General features: G+C 36.7%; 1 protein-coding gene across 8 annotated transcripts in view; it reads right to left on the bottom strand.

The window, feature by feature from the left end:
- PLSCR4 (phospholipid scramblase 4) overlaps positions 1-19,088 on the bottom strand; it is a 140,967-nt gene that overhangs the window by 30,430 nt on the left and 91,449 nt on the right. For 3 of the 8 annotated variants that reach the window (XM_020980940.2, XM_078147235.1, XM_078147236.1), the window contains one exon: positions 18,597-18,623. The exons of 4 other annotated variants lie outside the window; for them this stretch is intronic. The gene's annotated coding sequence lies outside the window, so the exon portion shown is untranslated. Of the gene's footprint in view, positions 1-12,971; positions 12,997-18,596; positions 18,624-19,088 lie in introns of those variants that run through there. One more of the 8 variants, XM_020980945.2, reaches the window with a different exon arrangement.

The raw sequence follows: 19,088 nt of genomic DNA, 5'->3' as shown, positions 1-19,088 counted from the left end.
GAAGACAAATGCATGTGTTTGATGCAGTATGTCTGTTTCTGAAGCATTTCAAAATCTTTGTGATAATGCATACAATGTGTAGTGATGACATCAAACCTGGACTATTTCTGACTAAGCTCAACATATTTTTGCAGTTTTCCAATTGATCTTCAACTTGTTTCCAAACTGTCACAAGAACATTCGAGCATGAGCTGATTCACAAACAATGATCAGCTCCCTCACATGTCCTTATTTGCCTTCTGTACACTGAGGCAGCAGAGCTCAGTTATTCCTTCTGTTACCTTAAAATCATACCTCCATACCTCATTAACTGTGTAATGGTGTGATCAAGGTAATTAAGAACTTTTGCAGCCTTGCAGTGCTAATGAAAGGCTGTATGAAAAACATGCTTGCTGAGCATAAGACACATCTTTAAACTGTCATGGACAACCACAACTATTCTGTAGAAACAAAATTTATGTTGCCTCTTCTTTTAGCAGTAAGACTGTTTTACAAATTATATTTACTTTACTTTGTTAATATTTTTTCTATGTGGTTGATTTTCAAATGAGCTGGTTAGCAACACTGGTCAGTCATTCAATTAGAGTTTCTATGAGAATATAACTGGGTTGCTAGTTGTACAAAGGAAGAAAGTGATATTTAAAGATTTTTTTTTCTTACAGAGGTCATATTTTGCAATCCATGCAATTAAATGTTAAGAATACTGATCACTCATTACAATGCTTCTCATTAGCTAGTAGAAAAGTAAATAATTTTTGTGATAACTAACTATTCATCTTCATCAATTGGTTAGATGGATTTTTTTAACCACAACATATTTCTATCTCTCAGAAAGAGAGCTTGTAAAATTCTCCTAACAATTTTCCTCATGCATTTGTGTTAGCAAGCATTTTCATTTTATTCTTATCTTAAATCAAAATACAGAAATAAACTTAACATAGAACCAGATTTAAAATTGTGTTTTTCTGGTGTTGAGTAAAATATTGAAAATATTTGTCAAAATAAAAAAGCCCAACATCAAAATAAGTTTAAATATGATTATTATATCATGTTAAACATCTTCCAAACTGTAATTTATTTCATTTAAAATGGTATTTATATACAATGCTGTTTGAAAAATAAGGAAATTTAATATACAGCTTTGTAGATAATAGTAAACACATGAGGTCCTGTTGGATTTTTTCTTTTAATTCTTACAGAATGCCCTACACAAAATATCCATAATTTTATATTTAGAATTTTCTTAATTATAGGCAGAATAAAATTTATATTTTATAATTTAAGTGATATAAAATTTAATTTGTACCTTTTTTGAGTAAAATTATCACTGTAGTTATAAATATTTCATGAATAAATATAAAGATATTATGTACTATATCAAATCATACTGCAGATTCACACACATTTTTGTTTTTTAGTGGTTCAAAGGGGTTCACAGAACAAAAACACATTGTGAACCCTTAGGCTAACCAAACAAGTTAACCACGCCTTGGGGCAGGGGTAGGGGCTTTAAATAGTTTGAGGAATTAGAGAAATGAGTCAGCAAGGGGTAAGGGGTAAACCAGCCTAGAGATAGAAGAGCTGTAGTTAGGATGATTCTAGATCCAAGGCCCTGAAAGGTAATCACTCTGGGTAAAAGAGGAGGTGATTGAGAATTTCTTATCTTTTTTTTTTTCCCTCTCCCAAACATGTTTCTGGAGAGACTGGAGCAGTAGGAAGCAAAACATCCCTTCTGGAACAGAAAGAGATACACTGAGAACAAACATGGAAAATTACAGATAACTCTGGTTAAACACAGGTACAGACAGATTGCATTTTCTCTCATGCTTTTCTAAGAGGAGATGAGTTATATCACTTCCTGCAGATGTGTCATCATTTGAAATATTCTGCAGCTTATTTATGTTCCATTCTGCCCCCTCTCTATTGCCCATAGATAGGGTAACCTGCAGTTTTGTTTTCTTAGAAATAATATCATTCCCTTGGCTACAATAATTCAGCAACACCAGAAGAATAATGATATTTAAAAAAATAACAATAAAACAGGCTTTCTTCTAGTGAAAAGCTTGGAAAGTACTGTGTGACCTTCCCAATGCAATCAAGCCTATTTTCTCCCTCTTATTTAATGTTGCACCCAACTAACTGCAGACCTTTAGTATCTGTCTGAGATACATGTACTGAGAGAACAGCTCAAAGAGATTCATAGAATGACATGGCTTAGAGCTGGCACAGATCATTTCATTTTGCAGGTAAGGAAAATGAAAAGGTGATAGAACTTTCCAAGGTCACAAAGGCAGTAAATACTGGAGCTGGGATTCATGCTCGCACTTTTCTAACTCTAAATCCAGAGTTCTTCACACAACACGATGCTTCATCTTCCTTTGTCTCAGCTCATTTACCAGGGAGCGAAACATTTTATTTCATGATTTTAATTTTCAGATATCTGAGGTTCATGCTATCTCATTGTAATCTCTTTTCTCCACTTTTTTTTCTAATGCTAATCTCTACGGGGTCTAGGATGCCTTGCAAAATTGTGATGTTATGGAGAAGGTTGATGGGGATCCAAGGTTATTAAGACTGACTTGTAAATCTTTATACTCTATTTTTCAAATGAATGAATCAAGCACTTAGCAAGTGCCAACTACATGCAAGGCTCTAATCCAGTCCAGCCCAATGGACCTCTGCATAGTCATTCATCTCCTTTCTAGTTGGGGAATGGAGAAAATAAAAAGGAGAAGACCTTAAGTATCACTTCACATCTCTGGACCTCAGTTTCCTCATCTGTGAAATAAGGGATTTGGATTCAATGACTTCTTGGGTCCGTTCCATTTCTAAATTTAAGAGGTGTAAAGAGGAATACCCATTCATCTCTCCCACCACCATCACTTCTTTCCTTTGGCTCTTCATTATTGATTCAATATTTTTACATTTCATTATTGCTAAAGACCTCTATATTCCCTCCTCTAAAAATGTTGTTCTCAAAGTTGAGCAAGCTCATGTGAATAGACTACATTCATTACCAAGATGCTCCCCTCCTCCCTCTTCAGATTTGGTATCTGTCTGGCATGCAGCGAAAAGTCAGCTCTTTTCAATGACATTGCTCTCTTTTTGAAGTGATTGGGAAATCCCAAACTATCAAAAAAAAAAGTCAAGGAAAGGTTAAGTTAAATTCAACCAGCTGCACAATACTGAAATCCTTCTATGCTATGTAATATTTCAGTTAATCACATCCTGTAAAACAGTAGAAAGGGCTAAGAGACTAGGGAAATAAAAAGAAAAGCAGGAAAGTTCCTTAGGTACAAAAACTGCTTAATTAGTGATTTTTATGTTATGCTTTAATTTTTCATTGGTCATCACTCCAGTCTATGGAATGAGAATTCAGACCTGAATTCTTCTTGGCATAAAAAGGGAACTACTAATTGCCACTACTTAGTTTTAATCAATATGGGCAGTTTGCTTTTCTAGAAGCAGTGGATGGAGGATTGAACAAATTTTGGCTATACACAGATGGAGAAATCACAATACCTCTAGGAAACTCTCTAAGAAACCCTCTAAGACTATTAAACTCTATAAATTTCAAATTTAATGTGATCTGAATTGGTGAAGAGTATTTATTCATCAAGAGGATGAAATCATGGGCTGCGGTGGGGGAGGAAATGCATATAAAACCTCTAGCCAATTCACTGAAGAAGGCAAGGTCCTTTTACTGATGATTTTTATCACTGTTTTGGCCCCTACAAAACAACTAAAACCTTGAGGTATCTTAGTTACCCAACTTACAGATTTTGTTTCAGCAGCATAGAACAATGTCACCAAGTTTAAATGAGAATGAATTCACAAAAGGCAATTTTTTCCCCACAAGAGACCCAAATCCAAACATCCATACCATAGTAAATAGAACACTGGACATGAAGTCAGGAAGACTTAGTTCCAAATCCTGCCTCAAACACTAATTTGCTTTGTAATGCTAGATAAGTCACTTAATCTGTCTGGGCTTTAATTTCTACAGATGCAAAATGAAGGTCTTGACTTAGATGACCTCTATGGCTCCTTTAAGTCCTAAATCAGACATTCTTAAACTTTTTCTGTCTCACTACCTTGTGGTAGTCTGGTGAAGTCTATAGACTAATGTCTAAGATAATGTCTGTTGCCTATATTCATAATTGAAGAAAATGTTAAATGTCAGCGTAAATAAAGCCTTTTTCCTCCTATTTAAGTTTATAGGCTCTGAAATTTATCCATAGACCCCTTAGGGGTCAGTGGACCCTAACTTAAAAATTGCCACCCTAAATCTATAATTCTATGCTCCGTGCTTTAGTTCTATTTATACAAGGTGCCAAGGCCTTTCTTGATGATATATATGTATAGATGTTATATAATGTGGTAGCACCAGCTTTGGAGCCAGACTCAGTCCTACTTGTGACACACAGCAGTTCTGTAAAGACTGGCCCAACCATCTCCATAGAAATAGTCAAATAATGAAGAGTGTCTACTGCCTATAGGGTGACATTCACTTGAATGGGCAGCCCTGTAGATGTGGATTTTAGGTAATCACACAACATTTTTGACAGTTTTGTGTGACTCCCTAATACAAAAGCCATATTTCAACACCAATATTCTGGTGATGTGTGATGTCTGTGAACCAGAATAAGGTAGAAAGACAGCATCATCATCTGGATGATGTTACATGCCTGATAATCTAATAACTTCACTACTCAGAAGAATCAGAATTTCAGATGATCCCAAAGGCAATCCCAATGGGAAAGGACATGGCAGATGAAGTAGGATGCAGTGCATTACCAAAAAAGGCTTATGTGCAACAAGTATCATAAAGGACATGTATTGAATTCGTTAGTCAATGCACACTAATAGTAAGGGTAATAACAACATCTGACGTCTAAATAGCACATTCATATTTGCAAAGCATTTTCTATGTGGTATCACATTTGGTCCTTCCAATAACCCTGTGAGGTAAGTGTTGTTATTAACTCCACCTTACAGAGAAGTAAACTGAAGTTAAGTGGTCACCTGACCTCACCAAGGTCACAAAACTATCAAGTATATGAGGAAAGATTTTAGCTGAGGTTTTCATGAATCCAAGTCCATTGCACCACCATATACCACCATAAAGGACTTAAGGGAGGATGTGGGAAAGAGTTCTACAAAATGAAAAGGCATGGATAGGTTGCAATTCACATTTAATTCACTTCAATTCAATAAGCATTAAAACATTTTCTATGTAAAAGTCTCTGAACTAGGTGCTTGATATATGAAGCCTGATTATGATTTTCTGGGCGTTTTTGTTCTGGGACTTTTTTAATAATAAGATAGATCCTACTTTCATTTTGTCTTCTGTTTTTGAAGAGATCTCAACAATTTTCTTTCATAATTTCTTCAAATATCTTATCCAGACTCTATTTGGGGGAATGGGGAGGGAGGAGGGTTGGTTATGGCTTTCAGTACAATAAATCTTAAATGATTTCCCCTTGATGTTTTCCAGGGAGGTTTTTTTTTTCTTTCTTAAATACAAAATACCTTAGATTTTCTTCTCTTTTTTTTCCACACTTTTGACTTAGTTTCAATATTTCTTGTTGTCTCATAGAGTCATACACTAATTTCTGTCTGATCTCTCCTAATTTTCAGGTAGTCCTCTTCCGGTTTTGTGTTTTGGCCATCCCAACTTCATAATAGTTCTTTATCTTTTTTTTCCTGCTTTCTCCTTATGATTTACTTTAGGCAAAATTGTGTTACTGGTATATCTGAGAGACCTAGAGGCAAAATCCACAACCCCAGACTTTCTGGAAGGTCCTATTTGTGCTACTGGGCTTGAGGTAAAGGGGAAGGAAGCTGAGTCTGAGATCAGCTCTAAGTATCCCTCAACATTGCTGACCTAAGAGCCTGAGCCCCAAGGCTAAGATCCTAGCCCATGCCTGCCGCACTTGCCTGTAGGTCAGATTTGTGATTTTCTCCTTTGATTTCCCAATCTCTACTCAGTTTAGTGTCTTTCTTATGTCCATTACTGAGTAGCTGTGGGAGAACCTGGGTGTATTTCTTCCTGCCATTCTGCCATTGTGACTGGTCTTCCCAACCACCTCATTTTACAGGTGAGAAACTGAAGGTCAGAGAGATTAACAGTAATATTCTTATAGCCCTCTAATAATTGCAAAGCACTTTACATTTGTTAACTTTTTGATAACCCTGTGAGTAGGTGCCAATATTATATCCATTTTACATATGAAGAAACTAAAGTCAAGCTTAGCTACTCAAGGGCAATACAACTAGGAAGTATCTGAAATTTGAAATTAGGTCTTCCTGACTCCAAATAGAGCACTCCATTAAACCAAACTATTTCATAAATAAGTGACTTGCTCAAGGTCACACAGATTCTAAGTAACTGGGCCTCGATTCACACTCAGGTCCTTTGACTCCAGATCAACTTTTTTTTTTCCAATGCACCGTGCTAGTGGATTTCCACTTACTATGTCAAGTAAAGGAGGAATGATCATTTAATGGAATGGAAACTACTTAAGGGCAGAGACAATTTTTTTCCTTTTGTCCTTCCATTCCCCAGAGCTTAGCAAAGTGCCTTTCGTATAGTAAACACTAACAATTCTTGTCCAGTTGAATTGATGTTGCGGAAAATCATTTGGAATAGTTAAGAATTGAGCTACATGGTCTCTGAGTTTCCTTCCAACTCTGAGATTCTTTGTTCCTGGGTTTCCAGTTATGTGAAAGATTTATTACATGAATGAATTTCTTGTTCCTCAATTGCTCTGAAACGCAAGAAATGAAATTAAATAATTTAGACAGCAATATTATTGAGGGTAAAAATCCAACACCCTTTTGAAAATAAAAGAAAAAAATGATAAAAAAAGTCTTTCAAACTGGATTCATTATTGTCATTTTAATTTTAAAGGTCAAATATTTGAAATGAATGTTCTTAGAATTGATATTAATGTAGAACTGAGGAGAGGAACATGTATGATGCTGAAAGTAAGAATTTCAAATCATTCTATAAATATTCTTTGTCCTCAAAATGTTATATGAAAATCTACATTTTTTAAAAACTAGAAACAGTAAGTCTACAAACCAGGAAAAATTTTAAGTATATTTAAATTCAACAAACACATATTAGGCATCTAGGCCACAGGTTATTCATGTTTTTGTGAGATGGAACACTTTGGAAGTCTGCTAAAGCCTCTGGACCAGGGGTGGTGAGTCTGTAGCCTTGAGGCCACATGTGACCTTTTAGGTCCTTAAGTGTGACTGAATCCAAACTTCACAGAACAAATCCCTTTAATAAAAGGATTTGTTTTGTAAAATCTGGACTCAGTCAAAAGGCCACACCCAAGGACCTAAAAGGGTCACATGTGGCCTGGAGGATACAGATTCCCCATCTCTGTATCTGGACCCTTATCAAAAAAAATTTTTTTTTAATATTAAATAAAATACATAGGATTAAAAGAGAAGCTAATTATATTGAAATATAGTTATCAAAATATTCTTTAAAAACTCAAGAACTCCAAGTTAAGAACTTGTAAAATGCCGAATTTTCTAAACTGTAATGTACCCCCAAGGGGGAGTGATGTGAGAGATTCTGAAGGGAGGGGCATCATGGAGCATGAAGTAATGGCCAAAGTCATTAGATGTTTTTGAGTCCAATTCCTCATAAGTTCACTCCCTTTTCCAACAAGAACAAAGTACAAATCAGTGTCAACAAAAGTGAGATTAACATGGAACATTTATCCCCACTGCTCTCAGAAGAGGCCTTGGTTACTAAGTCAAAGGGTGGGCCCAGAAAAAAAGGAAAGAGACCTTCCTTTAGAAGTAGGGGTGAGTGCTTATGCCAGCAGTATTAAGATGTTTCCCACCAGCCCCAAATTGAAGCAGTTAGGATGGGAATTGATATTATTTATTATGGACATTGGAGCAGGACACTTGGGTTACCACTACTTCTCAAACCCATCCAGTCTTCCCTTTTACTAAAATACTAGGCCTCCCATACTTCTGTGCATTATACATATTCCTCTCTCAGGGATGGAGAAGAGATCCTGAAATGATACTCAATGGCCAATACCACATTGGTGCTTGCCACTGGGAGCATGGTGACAACCCTACATCTTTTCCCTACCTCTCATCCTAGTTATCTAAACATGCCTATAGGAAGGTTTAAAGATGGAGGGCCACCTGCCACCACTTAACCTTTAGGAGGCCACATGGTATATATTACAAAGATCATTGGACTTAAAGTTAGAAGACCCTGGTTCATAGCCTGGCTCTGGCACTTATTACTTGTGTGACCTTGGGCAAATTCCTGAATTTCCCTGGGCTTCTGACTTCAAATATGAAATAAAGGGATTTGAATAGATGATTTTGAAAGTCTCCATCTTTAAGTCTGTGATTCCATGACAGTGAATGTGTTACAGTGATTACATAATTTTATATTACTATATTATATATATATGTGTGTGTGTGTGTGTGTGTATAAGATTTATGTTGTTATAAAAGTATAATAAACTATTAAATTTATTTGAATGAATATGGAATTAGAAAATTATTCACGTGTCGTTTTACAAAATGTGGATGTTTTTGTTTTTTGTAAATAAGCAGCATCACAGCATGAAATTCGAATATCATTTCTGCAATATGTGTAAGGTTCTCTGTCAGGTATTATTAGGGATATAAAAATAACATTGTCCCTGATCTCAACCAATTTATGGCTAGCCAGGGAGCAAGAGCAAGGGATTATAGAAATTATAATAATAATTTTATAATCTGTTTTCAGTACTTTTAATATTGAGAATATTTTTGACTTAATGACAAAAAAATTCCATTATGACATAATGGAGATAATATAAGGTAAAATGAATTTCTTGGAAGAAGATAGATTATTAGTAATACCTATTTTTAAGTTATTTTTTAAAAATATACAAAATTGAGACTTTATGTACTTATATTTCTTTAAATAGAATTACTTATTCATGTGCAATTTCATTTAATGTGGTAAATGCTAAATTTGGTGTGATCTTAATTGTGGCTCTGCAATATTTGGAATTGTTTCTTTCTGGCTGCTTGAAGTATTTTTTCTTTAACCTTGGAGCTCTGGAATTTGGCTATAATATTCCTGAGAATTTTCATTTTGGGATCTCTTTCAGGAGATGATCAGTGGATTGTTTCAATTGCCATTTTACCTTACAGATCTAAGTTAATGCAATTTTCTTGATAATTTCTTCAGATATGATGTCTAGGGTCTTTCTTTGATCATGGCTTTCAAATAGTCCAATAATTCTTAAATTATCTCTCTACGATCTATTTTTAGTTCAGCTGTTTTTTCAATAAGATATTTCATATTTTTTCTTCATTGCTTTAACTTTGTTTATTTGGCCTATTCTACTTTTTAAGGAGTTCTTTTCTTCAGTGAAATTCTGTGCCTCCTTTACCATTAGGCCATTCTGTTTCTTTCAGGTGTTATTTTCTTGAATATTTTTGTACCTGTTTTTTTTATTTTTTTTAACCAAGGTATTAATTATCTTTTCTTTTTTTTTTTTTTGCATCACTCTCCCTTCTTTTCCCAATTTTTCCTCTATCACTACTATCTCTTTCTTTAACTCCTCTAAGAATTCCTGTTGGGCATACGTCCAATTAGCATGCTCCTTTGACACTTTCAGAAGCTTTTTTAAAAAACATTATTGTCTTCTAAGTTTATGTCTTTGCCATCCCTGCCGCCATAGTAGTTTTTTATGGTCAGCTACTTTTTTTTTTTGTCATTGCCTCCATTTTTCCAGCTTATTTCTTGACTTTGAACTTTACGTTAAAGGTTGGCTCTGCTCACCTGGGGGTGGGAAGACCCTGTCCCAGGCTTCAGGCTTTTTCATGCTGCTGTTTTCAGAGGTAGTTCTGGGGGTCTGCACGTTTTTAGTGCTTCCAAGGTGGTGTGACCCAATCAAAGGTATGATTACTGCTCTCCTGGTCTGTGCTCTGGTCTTTACCCAAGAAGGCTCCCTGCTTCCCCTGCAGATGTAAGCGTAGTGTGCCTCTTTGCCTTGGAAATGCAACCAGCACCCTTCCTCCTTTGTGATCGACCTCTAGCACTCCTCTCTGCCATGGAACTGTGACCCAGAACCACATATGGGTAATAGAGTTGCCAATCAATGACAGTTATATGCAGTGCTAGCAAACAGTCCTCTGTAATCTTTTCTGACCAGTTGTCCAAGACGCTTACTGTCTCTGAGCTGAGAGCTCTGGAACCTGCTGCACCCCTGTGTCACAAACTTATTTTGCCGACCTCCTAAATTTTCTTAGGCCAGAAAAATGTCTTGTCCTGAAATTTTGTTGTCTCTGCTACACCAAAATTTGATTTGAGATATTATTTTTCGATTGTTTGTAGGCAAATGTTGAAAGAGTTCAGCTGGGTTGCATTGAATCTAATGTATTCTGTTCACTTTCTGAAAGTGGATTTTAAAAAAACACATACAAATCATGCAGAGCTAATCTAAATAAAGGAGGCAATTAGGTGCCTCAGTAGGTGGAGCACTGGAGCTGGAGTCAGGAAGTCCTGCACTAAAAGTGCAATGGGTGATAGGTAGTGGGGTTTCTTCAGTGGAATCTTCAAACACAGGTTTAGGGATGGTATCAACAGGATTCTGATTAAGGTATGTATAGGTTGGAAAATATGGCTTCGGAGGTCCCTTCTAGCTCTTGAAGGTTTAGGGTGGGGAAGGAAGTGAAAAAAATCTAATAAAGTCAGTTAGGGGTAAATACAAGTGAGACCCGTAGGTACAAACACCTTGAAGGCAGATGGACAACCAAATCAAAAGGTCCAAAGAGATACCAGGGCTGGAGATAATGACTGGGGGAGTCATCTTCATAAAAGTGACCTCTGAAGTGAATGACATCCCACAAGGAGAGAGTAGAGAAAAAGAAGAGAAGAGGTCCAGGGGCAGACCCTAGTCTACATCTACACCTACAGTATGAAGTATGAGGATTATCAAGAGCCAACCAAGGATATCAGAGGGGAATGGCTAAAGAGTTAGAAAAAATATCATAAGAATGTGGGTATCTTTGTAGGCCCAGGGGAAAAAAAAAAGAATGTCCAGTAGCAAGGGGTGATCAGCAGTGTCAGAAGCCATGGAGACCTCATGGAATATGTGAACTGACAAGATCTATTCAATGAAGTGATTAAGAGTTTATTAGAGACTTTGAAAGAACACTCAGTAGAATGGCCGGGATGGAAGCCATATTACAAAAAGTTGAGGAGACCTAGGCAAAGGTATTATGTATAAACAACTTTTTTTTCAAAAAGTTCAGAGGTGAAAGTGAGTAAATAGATGAAAATTATGGGATAAAGGAAAGATTTCTCAGGATTGGGGTGACAAGAGTATTCTTGTAAGTAGAAGGAAAGAGGGAGACATGTAAGGAGAGAGAGAGAAAAAGAGAGAGAGAGAGAGAGAATATGACTGCTAGAGTAAGACTCCACAAAATACAGAAAGGGATGAGATCAATATTTTAAGTAGAGATAACCTTTGGTGAGGAACAGAAGTACTTCTTCTCTGACCAGAAGGGAAAAGGAAGTAGAAAGTAATGATGCTGAGAGGTTTCAGGGAATGGATAAGAAGGACTATCTCCTTTTCTTTTTCCACCTGGCATAATTAGAATGCAGGCAGTGATGGCCTAAGGGAGGATCAGACCCATAGAGCTTCATAAAAGCCCAAGTATCTAAATCCTGAATTATGGCCAGGAGCTCTATTGTTTTAGGAATGACATGTATGAACACGAGTCTAGGAAAAAAAAAATTGGGAACTCAGTCCAAAGGGAAGGAACAGATGAGAAACAATTACCATTTGCCAAGAGCTATGAAGAATCAGAGAATCCAAGATGTAAGTATCTATTTATTCACTGCATCTTTTGTACATGGCCTACAAGTAGATGACATTCAAGCAGGCAAAAAACTGTTGCCAATGATGAGAGCCAATTACTGGATGATTAGGGTATGACACAAAAAATCTATTTACTGTTAAACTGAGGCTAATGCTGGCAACTTTGTCCCTGGAGAGCCAAGTTCATAATAGAGCCAGCAGCAAGAGCGACTCAATGCTGAAATATTAATATAGATCTCCTTATAAGGCCTCTCTTAAACACTGGTCCCAAGCATGTGGGGTCAAACTGCATCTACAGATAAATTAAATAGACTTGCTTAAATCATATGACATGGAGGGATAGGGCCAGAAAGGTTATTATAATTCCCAAGTGTCTCCTCAACAGTACCAAAAAAATAAAGTACATTAAAATTCCCAAGCTGTTGAGGATTGAAAAAAATAGTATTTCTCATTTTCATGGTTTTTTTTCTTAATAAAATATCATAGTTTTATCTATATCTAGCCTAGATAGAAGGGTCAAATAATTATATAAAATATAATGTTTATTAAAGGTGAGAAGAGGTAATGGCAGAAAGGGAAAGATGAAAAATAAGGAACAGTGAAGGGTTTTCACCTGAGAGCAGAGTGGGGTCACCTAAGAGAAACTGGGGTCATTTCACCTTGACTCAGTTTCCTCATCTAAAAGACGAGGGGCATGGACTAGATGGCTTCCGAGGATTTTCCGAGTTCTAAGTCTATGATCCTATGCCTCAGGAGGTAGTGGGTTTCTCTGCCCTGGAAATCTCTGAGAAAAGGCTGTGATGACACCATTTCTCACATTTCACCAAACTGACCCTTTGAGAAACAGTGATGTGTTACTGTTTTTGGAGAGATCCACAGATACTTTTAATGTATTAATCTTATAAATATGATACATGATATTGTTAATGGGCCTTGAGTTGGATAAGGGGCAAAAAGGCACAAATTAGTATGGTATGGTGGCTTCTGGGCACCTAGGTAGTGTAGTGGATAGAGTGCTGGACCTGGATTCAGCAAGAGGTAAGTTCAAATCTGGCCTCAGGCACTTACTGGCTGTGTGACCTTGGACAAATCACTTACCCTGTTTGCCTCAACTTCCTTATCTGTAAAATGAGCTGCAGAAGAAAATGGCAAACCACTCCAGTATCTCTGCCAAAAAAACTACAAACAGGGTCACAAAATATTGGACATGACTAAAATGACGGAACAACAAAACATAATTGAAGAAATTGGGCCCAGGGAGGTTAATGGATTGCTCAAGGTTAAATGGGTATGAAGTGTCAGATGTAGGATGTGAAGCCAGCACCTCTGACTCAAGAATAAATGTTTTGCTCACTTTACCATGCTAAAGGACAGATAGTACATAGAACAGACCTGTACAACATACAGTCTGTGGGCCACTTGGGCTCACCAGAGTACGGCATGTTATGCAAGCCTGCTCAAGATCATTAAGTCTCTTAATCATTTCTTTTGAAAGGGCCAGTGAACCCTATTAACTCTTTCTCAGTACAGTGTTGGGGCCTGAGCATGATCTGAGCTGAACTCACATCCTCTACATTTTTTGCAGGCCACTCAAAATCCTTGCACAGTCTTCAAGTGGCCTGCAGACCAAATTTTTTGCAGGCCTGATATAGAACAACATTATTATTCAGTCATTTCACCCATGCCCAACTCTTCATGACCCCATTTGGGGTTTTCCTGGCAAAGATGCTGGAGGGGTTTCCCATTTCCTTCTCCAATTCATCTTGCTGATGAGGAAACTGAGGAAACTGAGGACTTGCCCAAAATCACACAGCTAGTAAATATCTGAGGCTGGGTTTGAATTAAAGAAGATGAGTCTTCCTGACTCCAGGCCCAATGCCTCTTTCCACTGCTGCCTTTCCTCAATTATAAAATTAAGTACAGGACTAGATGAACTCTAGTGTCCCATCTGGCTCTAGAGCAGGCCTGTAGAACCTATGGCCTGCAAAAAATGCAGAGGATGTTTTCCTTTACATTTCTTGAGGGCCACCTGAAATTCTTCAGCAGGCCACATGTTGTGAAGGCCTGCTCTAGAGCTATGATGCTCTGTGCTAAACTTGATACTACCTGCCTACAGTTAATGAAATACCCACAGAATTTTTTTCCCATATATTAAGTGTGGATGACTTAGACTGAACCAAATGATTTTTCTTTTTTGTGTGTGCATGCTCAATGGCATGAAACTTCAAGATGGCTATTCATTTAGGACTTTAATTTGAGGCTGAAACAGAGAAATGTTAAAAGAAGGGCTGAAGCATTGTCTCTGAACTCATTTCTACCATTGCCTAACAAAATGAGTTCATCAACCCTTCTATAGCAAGGAGAATAACGTGTAAATAAGTAAGGAATTCTTTCCAGGAAAAATATGAGAGAAAAATCCTGGATTAGGGACTTTACCTCTTTAGATGCATTGATTTAGACCCTTTGTCATAAACCCTTTACGGAGTTTAGTAAAACCTATAGACTCCACAGAATGCTGTTTTTAAATGTATGAAGTTTACTAGGATTAAAAGAAATCCAAATATATTGAAATGTAGTTATTAAAATTGAAAAAATGCAGATCCCAGATTACGAACTCCTAATTTAGACTCTCAGAAATGTTTACTATCCTCACCTGCACAATCACAAACTAAATAAAGGACTATTAAGTTAAAAGGCAAGAAAACACATGAAGTCAGCTCATAGATAATACTTTAATTAAGCATAGATTAGAATATACAATTAGGGTACTATGACAAGTTTCCTTTCAGTGAGAAAAAAATGATTTCTCTGGTTCACAAATGAGATGAGAAGGATGGTGTTTGGGTAATATTAGGGTTACTAGGAGTCAAGTACAATATCTGGAAAATTTCCAAACTGTAGCAAATGTGACCATGTGATTAGTTCCCTCTACTAAGAACTGAAAGGAATAGAACGCGTGTAGCCACTTAATATTTGCCAAGGACAGTTAGTTATTATACTGAAAAACAAAACAAAACCACATTCTCCTGAACCTAGTTTGGGAATTTTAAAAGTAAAAAGATGAGGGGGTACTGTGGACACTTTTGAGTTTAATGTTTACAGAAAAATTGACATTTTTGTAGTTTTTCCAGTTCACAAAGAAGATATCTCATTAACAGACCATAATAAATAGCATGCTGATAAGTGCTAGCAAAAAAGTCAGTCAGCACTTCCCGTGCCAAAAGGGCAAAATGAGAAAAGAGCTCTCTTGAAGCCTTCCCAAATTTCTCTCCAAACAACTAGAAAACTGACTGAGAATTGCCCTACAAGCAGGGAAGCAGCTTACTAGCCTGGCAGGAAAAGTCTGTCTCCTGGGGGTGGGAGTGGAGCAAGGTCGGAAGAGCAGCAGCAGTCAGCTTCACAGCAGGCCACAAGTCTAGGGCAGTGCAACATAGATGTCCTACTCTTCGGCAAGCCAGCAGCCCCCTGGCAAGCGAGCAGTTGGTGCAGTTCAGCAAGGCCCCACCCCCAGAACAAACTACCCCCAAGGACCTGACCCCATTGCTGACCAGTAGTGAAGCCCCACCCTGGTGCTGCCCATTAGCAAGACCCCATCCCTGGAGCCTGCCAACAGAGAGAATCTGTTTCCACAGGAACCCAGAAGCAGGGCCCCGTCCCTGGAGAAAACCAACAACACCCCTCCTCTGGGGCCAGACACCAGAAAGTCTTAGTTACCATAGCAACCCAGCAGCAAGTCCCCTCCTCTGCAGCAGGCCAGCAGCTAAATCCCACACCCAGGGGGAGGCCCATGGGGAAGCTCCACAACCAGTACAAGTCAAAAGGGCAACCAACCTCCCAGTGAGGCAAGAAGCTAAGCCCTAAAGACAGCATGAAGATCCTGAGTACCAGCACGAAAAGCTTGGACCCGAGTCCAACTCACAGAAAAACGTGGACCAGTGCAGGACTGCAATCCAACTCTCACATAAAAACACCAACTCACAAAAAAGGCAGAAAAATAAGCAGAAAACAAATATGAGCTTGACGTGGAAAGTTACTATGGCGACAGGGAGGGTCAAGTATATACTTAAAAGAGGACAATAGTGTCAAAATGGCTACATGTAAAGCCCCCCCAAAAATTGTAATTTGCTCTCAGGTCTAAAAAGAATTCCTGGAAGAGATTAAAAAGGATTTTTTTGGGGGGAGAGCAAGGCAATTGGAGTTAAGTGACAGAGTCACACAGCTGGTAAGTGTTATATGTCTGAAGTGGAATTGGAATTCAAGTCGTCCTGACTCCAGGGCCTGTGCTCTATCTACTGCATCCCCTAGCTGCCACCTTAAAAAAAAAAAAAGGATTTTAAAAAGCAAATTAGAGTAGTAGAAAAAAAAATTAGAAAAGAAATGACAGTCATGCAAGAGAATCATGAAAAAAGAGTCAATAGCATGTGAAAAGATATACAAAAATTTACTGAGGAAAATAATTCCCTAAAAAAATAGATTGGCCAAATGGAAAAGGAAGTACAAAAGTTCACTGAAGAAAATAATTTCTTAAAAATTAGAATTAAGCAAGTGGAAACTAATGACTCTATGACACATCAAGATACAAGACAACAAAATTTTTTAAAAAGTAAGAAAAAAAAGAAGAAAATGTGAAATTTCTCATTTGGAAAAACAACTGACATAGAAAACAGACCTGAAAGTCATAAAACGATCACTCTTTGAAGATCATATGATTATGCTTAGAAAATCCTAGATCAGCTACAAAACTACTTGAAATGATTAACAATTTTAGCAAAGTTGCAGGATACAAAATAAACCCATATAAATCATCAGCATTTCTATATATTACCAATAAAGTCCAGCAGCAAAAGCTAGAAAGAGAAATCCCATTAAAAATAACTGTACACACTATAAAACACTTGGGAGTCTACCAGCCAAGACAAACCCAGGAACTATATGAATACAACTATAAAATATATGTCACAAAAATTGAAAAATATTAATTGCTTGTGGGTAGGTCAAGTCAATATAATTAAAATAACAATTCTTCCTAAATTAATTTACTTATTCAGTGCCATGCCAATCAAATTGTCAAAAATTATTTTATAGAGCTACAAAAAACAATAGCAAAATTCATCTGGAAGAATTGACAGTTAAGGGAATCAAGGGGGGGAGCCAAAGAAAGTGGTTCAGCTGTAGTAGAACTCAAACTGTATTATAAAGAGATAATTATAAAAACAATTTGTTACTGGCTAAGAAATCAGTGAATCAGTGGAATATTTTAGGTACACATTACATTATAGTAAATGACCATAGTAATTTAGAATATGATACAAGCAAAGATCCAAGCTTTTGGAACAAAAGATCATTATTTGACAAAAACTACTGGGAAAACTGGAAAACAATACGGCAGAAACTAGGTATAGACCAACATCTCACACCTTTTACCAAGATAAGGTCAAAATGGGTATATGATTTCAATATAAAGGGTGACATCATAAGCAAATTAAGAGAGCATGGAATAATTTATTTGTCAGATTTATAGATAAGGGCAGAATTTAGGAGGAAAGAAGATGTAGACAGCATTACAAAATGTAAAATAGATAATTTTGATTATAGAAAATTTAAAAGTTTTGCACAAACAAAACCAATGTGACTAAAATTATAAGGAAAGCAGAAAAATGGGGAAAAATTGTGACACTTATTTCTAGTCAAAAGATATGAACAGACAGTTTTCAGACAAAGAAATCAAAGCTATCTCTTGTCATATGAAAAAAATGACAAAAAAGAAAAAAATGCTATAAATCACTATTGATGAGAGAAATGCAAATTAAAACAACTCAGAGGTACCAGCTCAGACGTATCAGATTATCTAACATGACAAAAAATATAATTGTTGAATGTTAGAGGGGTATGGGAAAACTGGGACACTAATGCACTCTTGGTAGAGTTGTGAACTGCTCCAACCACTCTGGAGAGCAGTTTGGAACTATGCTGAAAGGGTTGTAAAACTGTGCATACCCTTTGATCCAGCAATATCCATGTTAGATCTATGTCCATGTTAGATCTTGTGGACAAGAATTGGAAATTGAAGGGATGTCCATCAATCAGGGAATGTTGAAACAAGCTGTGGTATATAATTGAATGGGAATATTATTGTGCTATAAGAAATAACAAGCAGGATGATTTCAGAAAAATCTGGAAGACTTACATGAACTGATGCATATTGAAGTGAACAGAACCAGTAGAACATTGCACATAGTAACAGATATTTGATGAAGAACTGTGAATGACTTAGTTATTCTGAGCAATACAATGATCCAAAGCAATCCCAAAGGACTAATGATGAAGCATACTTTGTGCCTCCAGAGGAAGAACTGATATTGTTTGAATATAGACAGAAGCATGCTATTTTTCACTTTCTTTCTTTTCATTTTTTATTCAAATATTCTTTTACAAAATGACTAATATGGAAATGTTTTATATAATTGCACATATATAATCTATATCTGATTACTTATCATCACAAGCATCAGGGAGGGGAGAGAAAAGAGGGGTGGAATTTGGAACTCAAAACTTAAAATAAAAATGTAAAAAAATTAACTGCAAATAGGTGAAAAAAAGGAGAGATCAATGAATTAGCTAAATACACTAGACATAGCATCAAATGTACTTAAAAGACTAATGTTTAATAAATCTTTGGAAAATTAAAAACAAAGAAGTCAGTCAGCCAACAAGTATACTTACTATGTTCCAGGAGGAGATCTGGTGGCTCTATTAGACAGAAAAAGGCAACAAGAACAAGGCAAAGAAGCCAGAATGAGAGGAGAAAAAAGCAGGAAATGAAAGAGTATGTTTAGGGCTGGGGTCAGATTTCACTGTCATGCCATTATGAGACACTGACTTTGGCTCCCCAAGACCAGCACCCCAAACAATTTCCTTTCTAAACCATTTAACTAGAGAACCAGATTTGGTCCTTTAGAGCCACTTGTTAGAACAAGCTTAAACATACACTCTTAATCTTTACACATTACTTTTATTTTGGAATTTAAGTACCCAGCTGAGGATATAAAAATAAAATGGCACATCCACATAAATTAACAGAATAAGGGTAAATCTAAACTTTATAATCAAAGTTGTTTTTTTTATTTCAAAACAGCAAGGCAAGCATGATAAAGTAATGGCCCACTGCTTTTCTATCTGCAGGAAAACTTAAAAACAGTAAATTCCTTTTCATCA

This window comes from Phascolarctos cinereus, unplaced genomic scaffold (assembly GCF_003287225.1).
Source record: "Phascolarctos cinereus isolate Bilbo 61053 unplaced genomic scaffold, phaCin_HiC Scaffold_7;HRSCAF=346, whole genome shotgun sequence".
Taxonomy (NCBI): Eukaryota; Metazoa; Chordata; class Mammalia; order Diprotodontia; family Phascolarctidae; genus Phascolarctos; species Phascolarctos cinereus.
The sequence above is the reverse complement of the archived record's forward strand: the minus strand, read 5'-3'. Positions and strand labels throughout refer to the sequence as shown.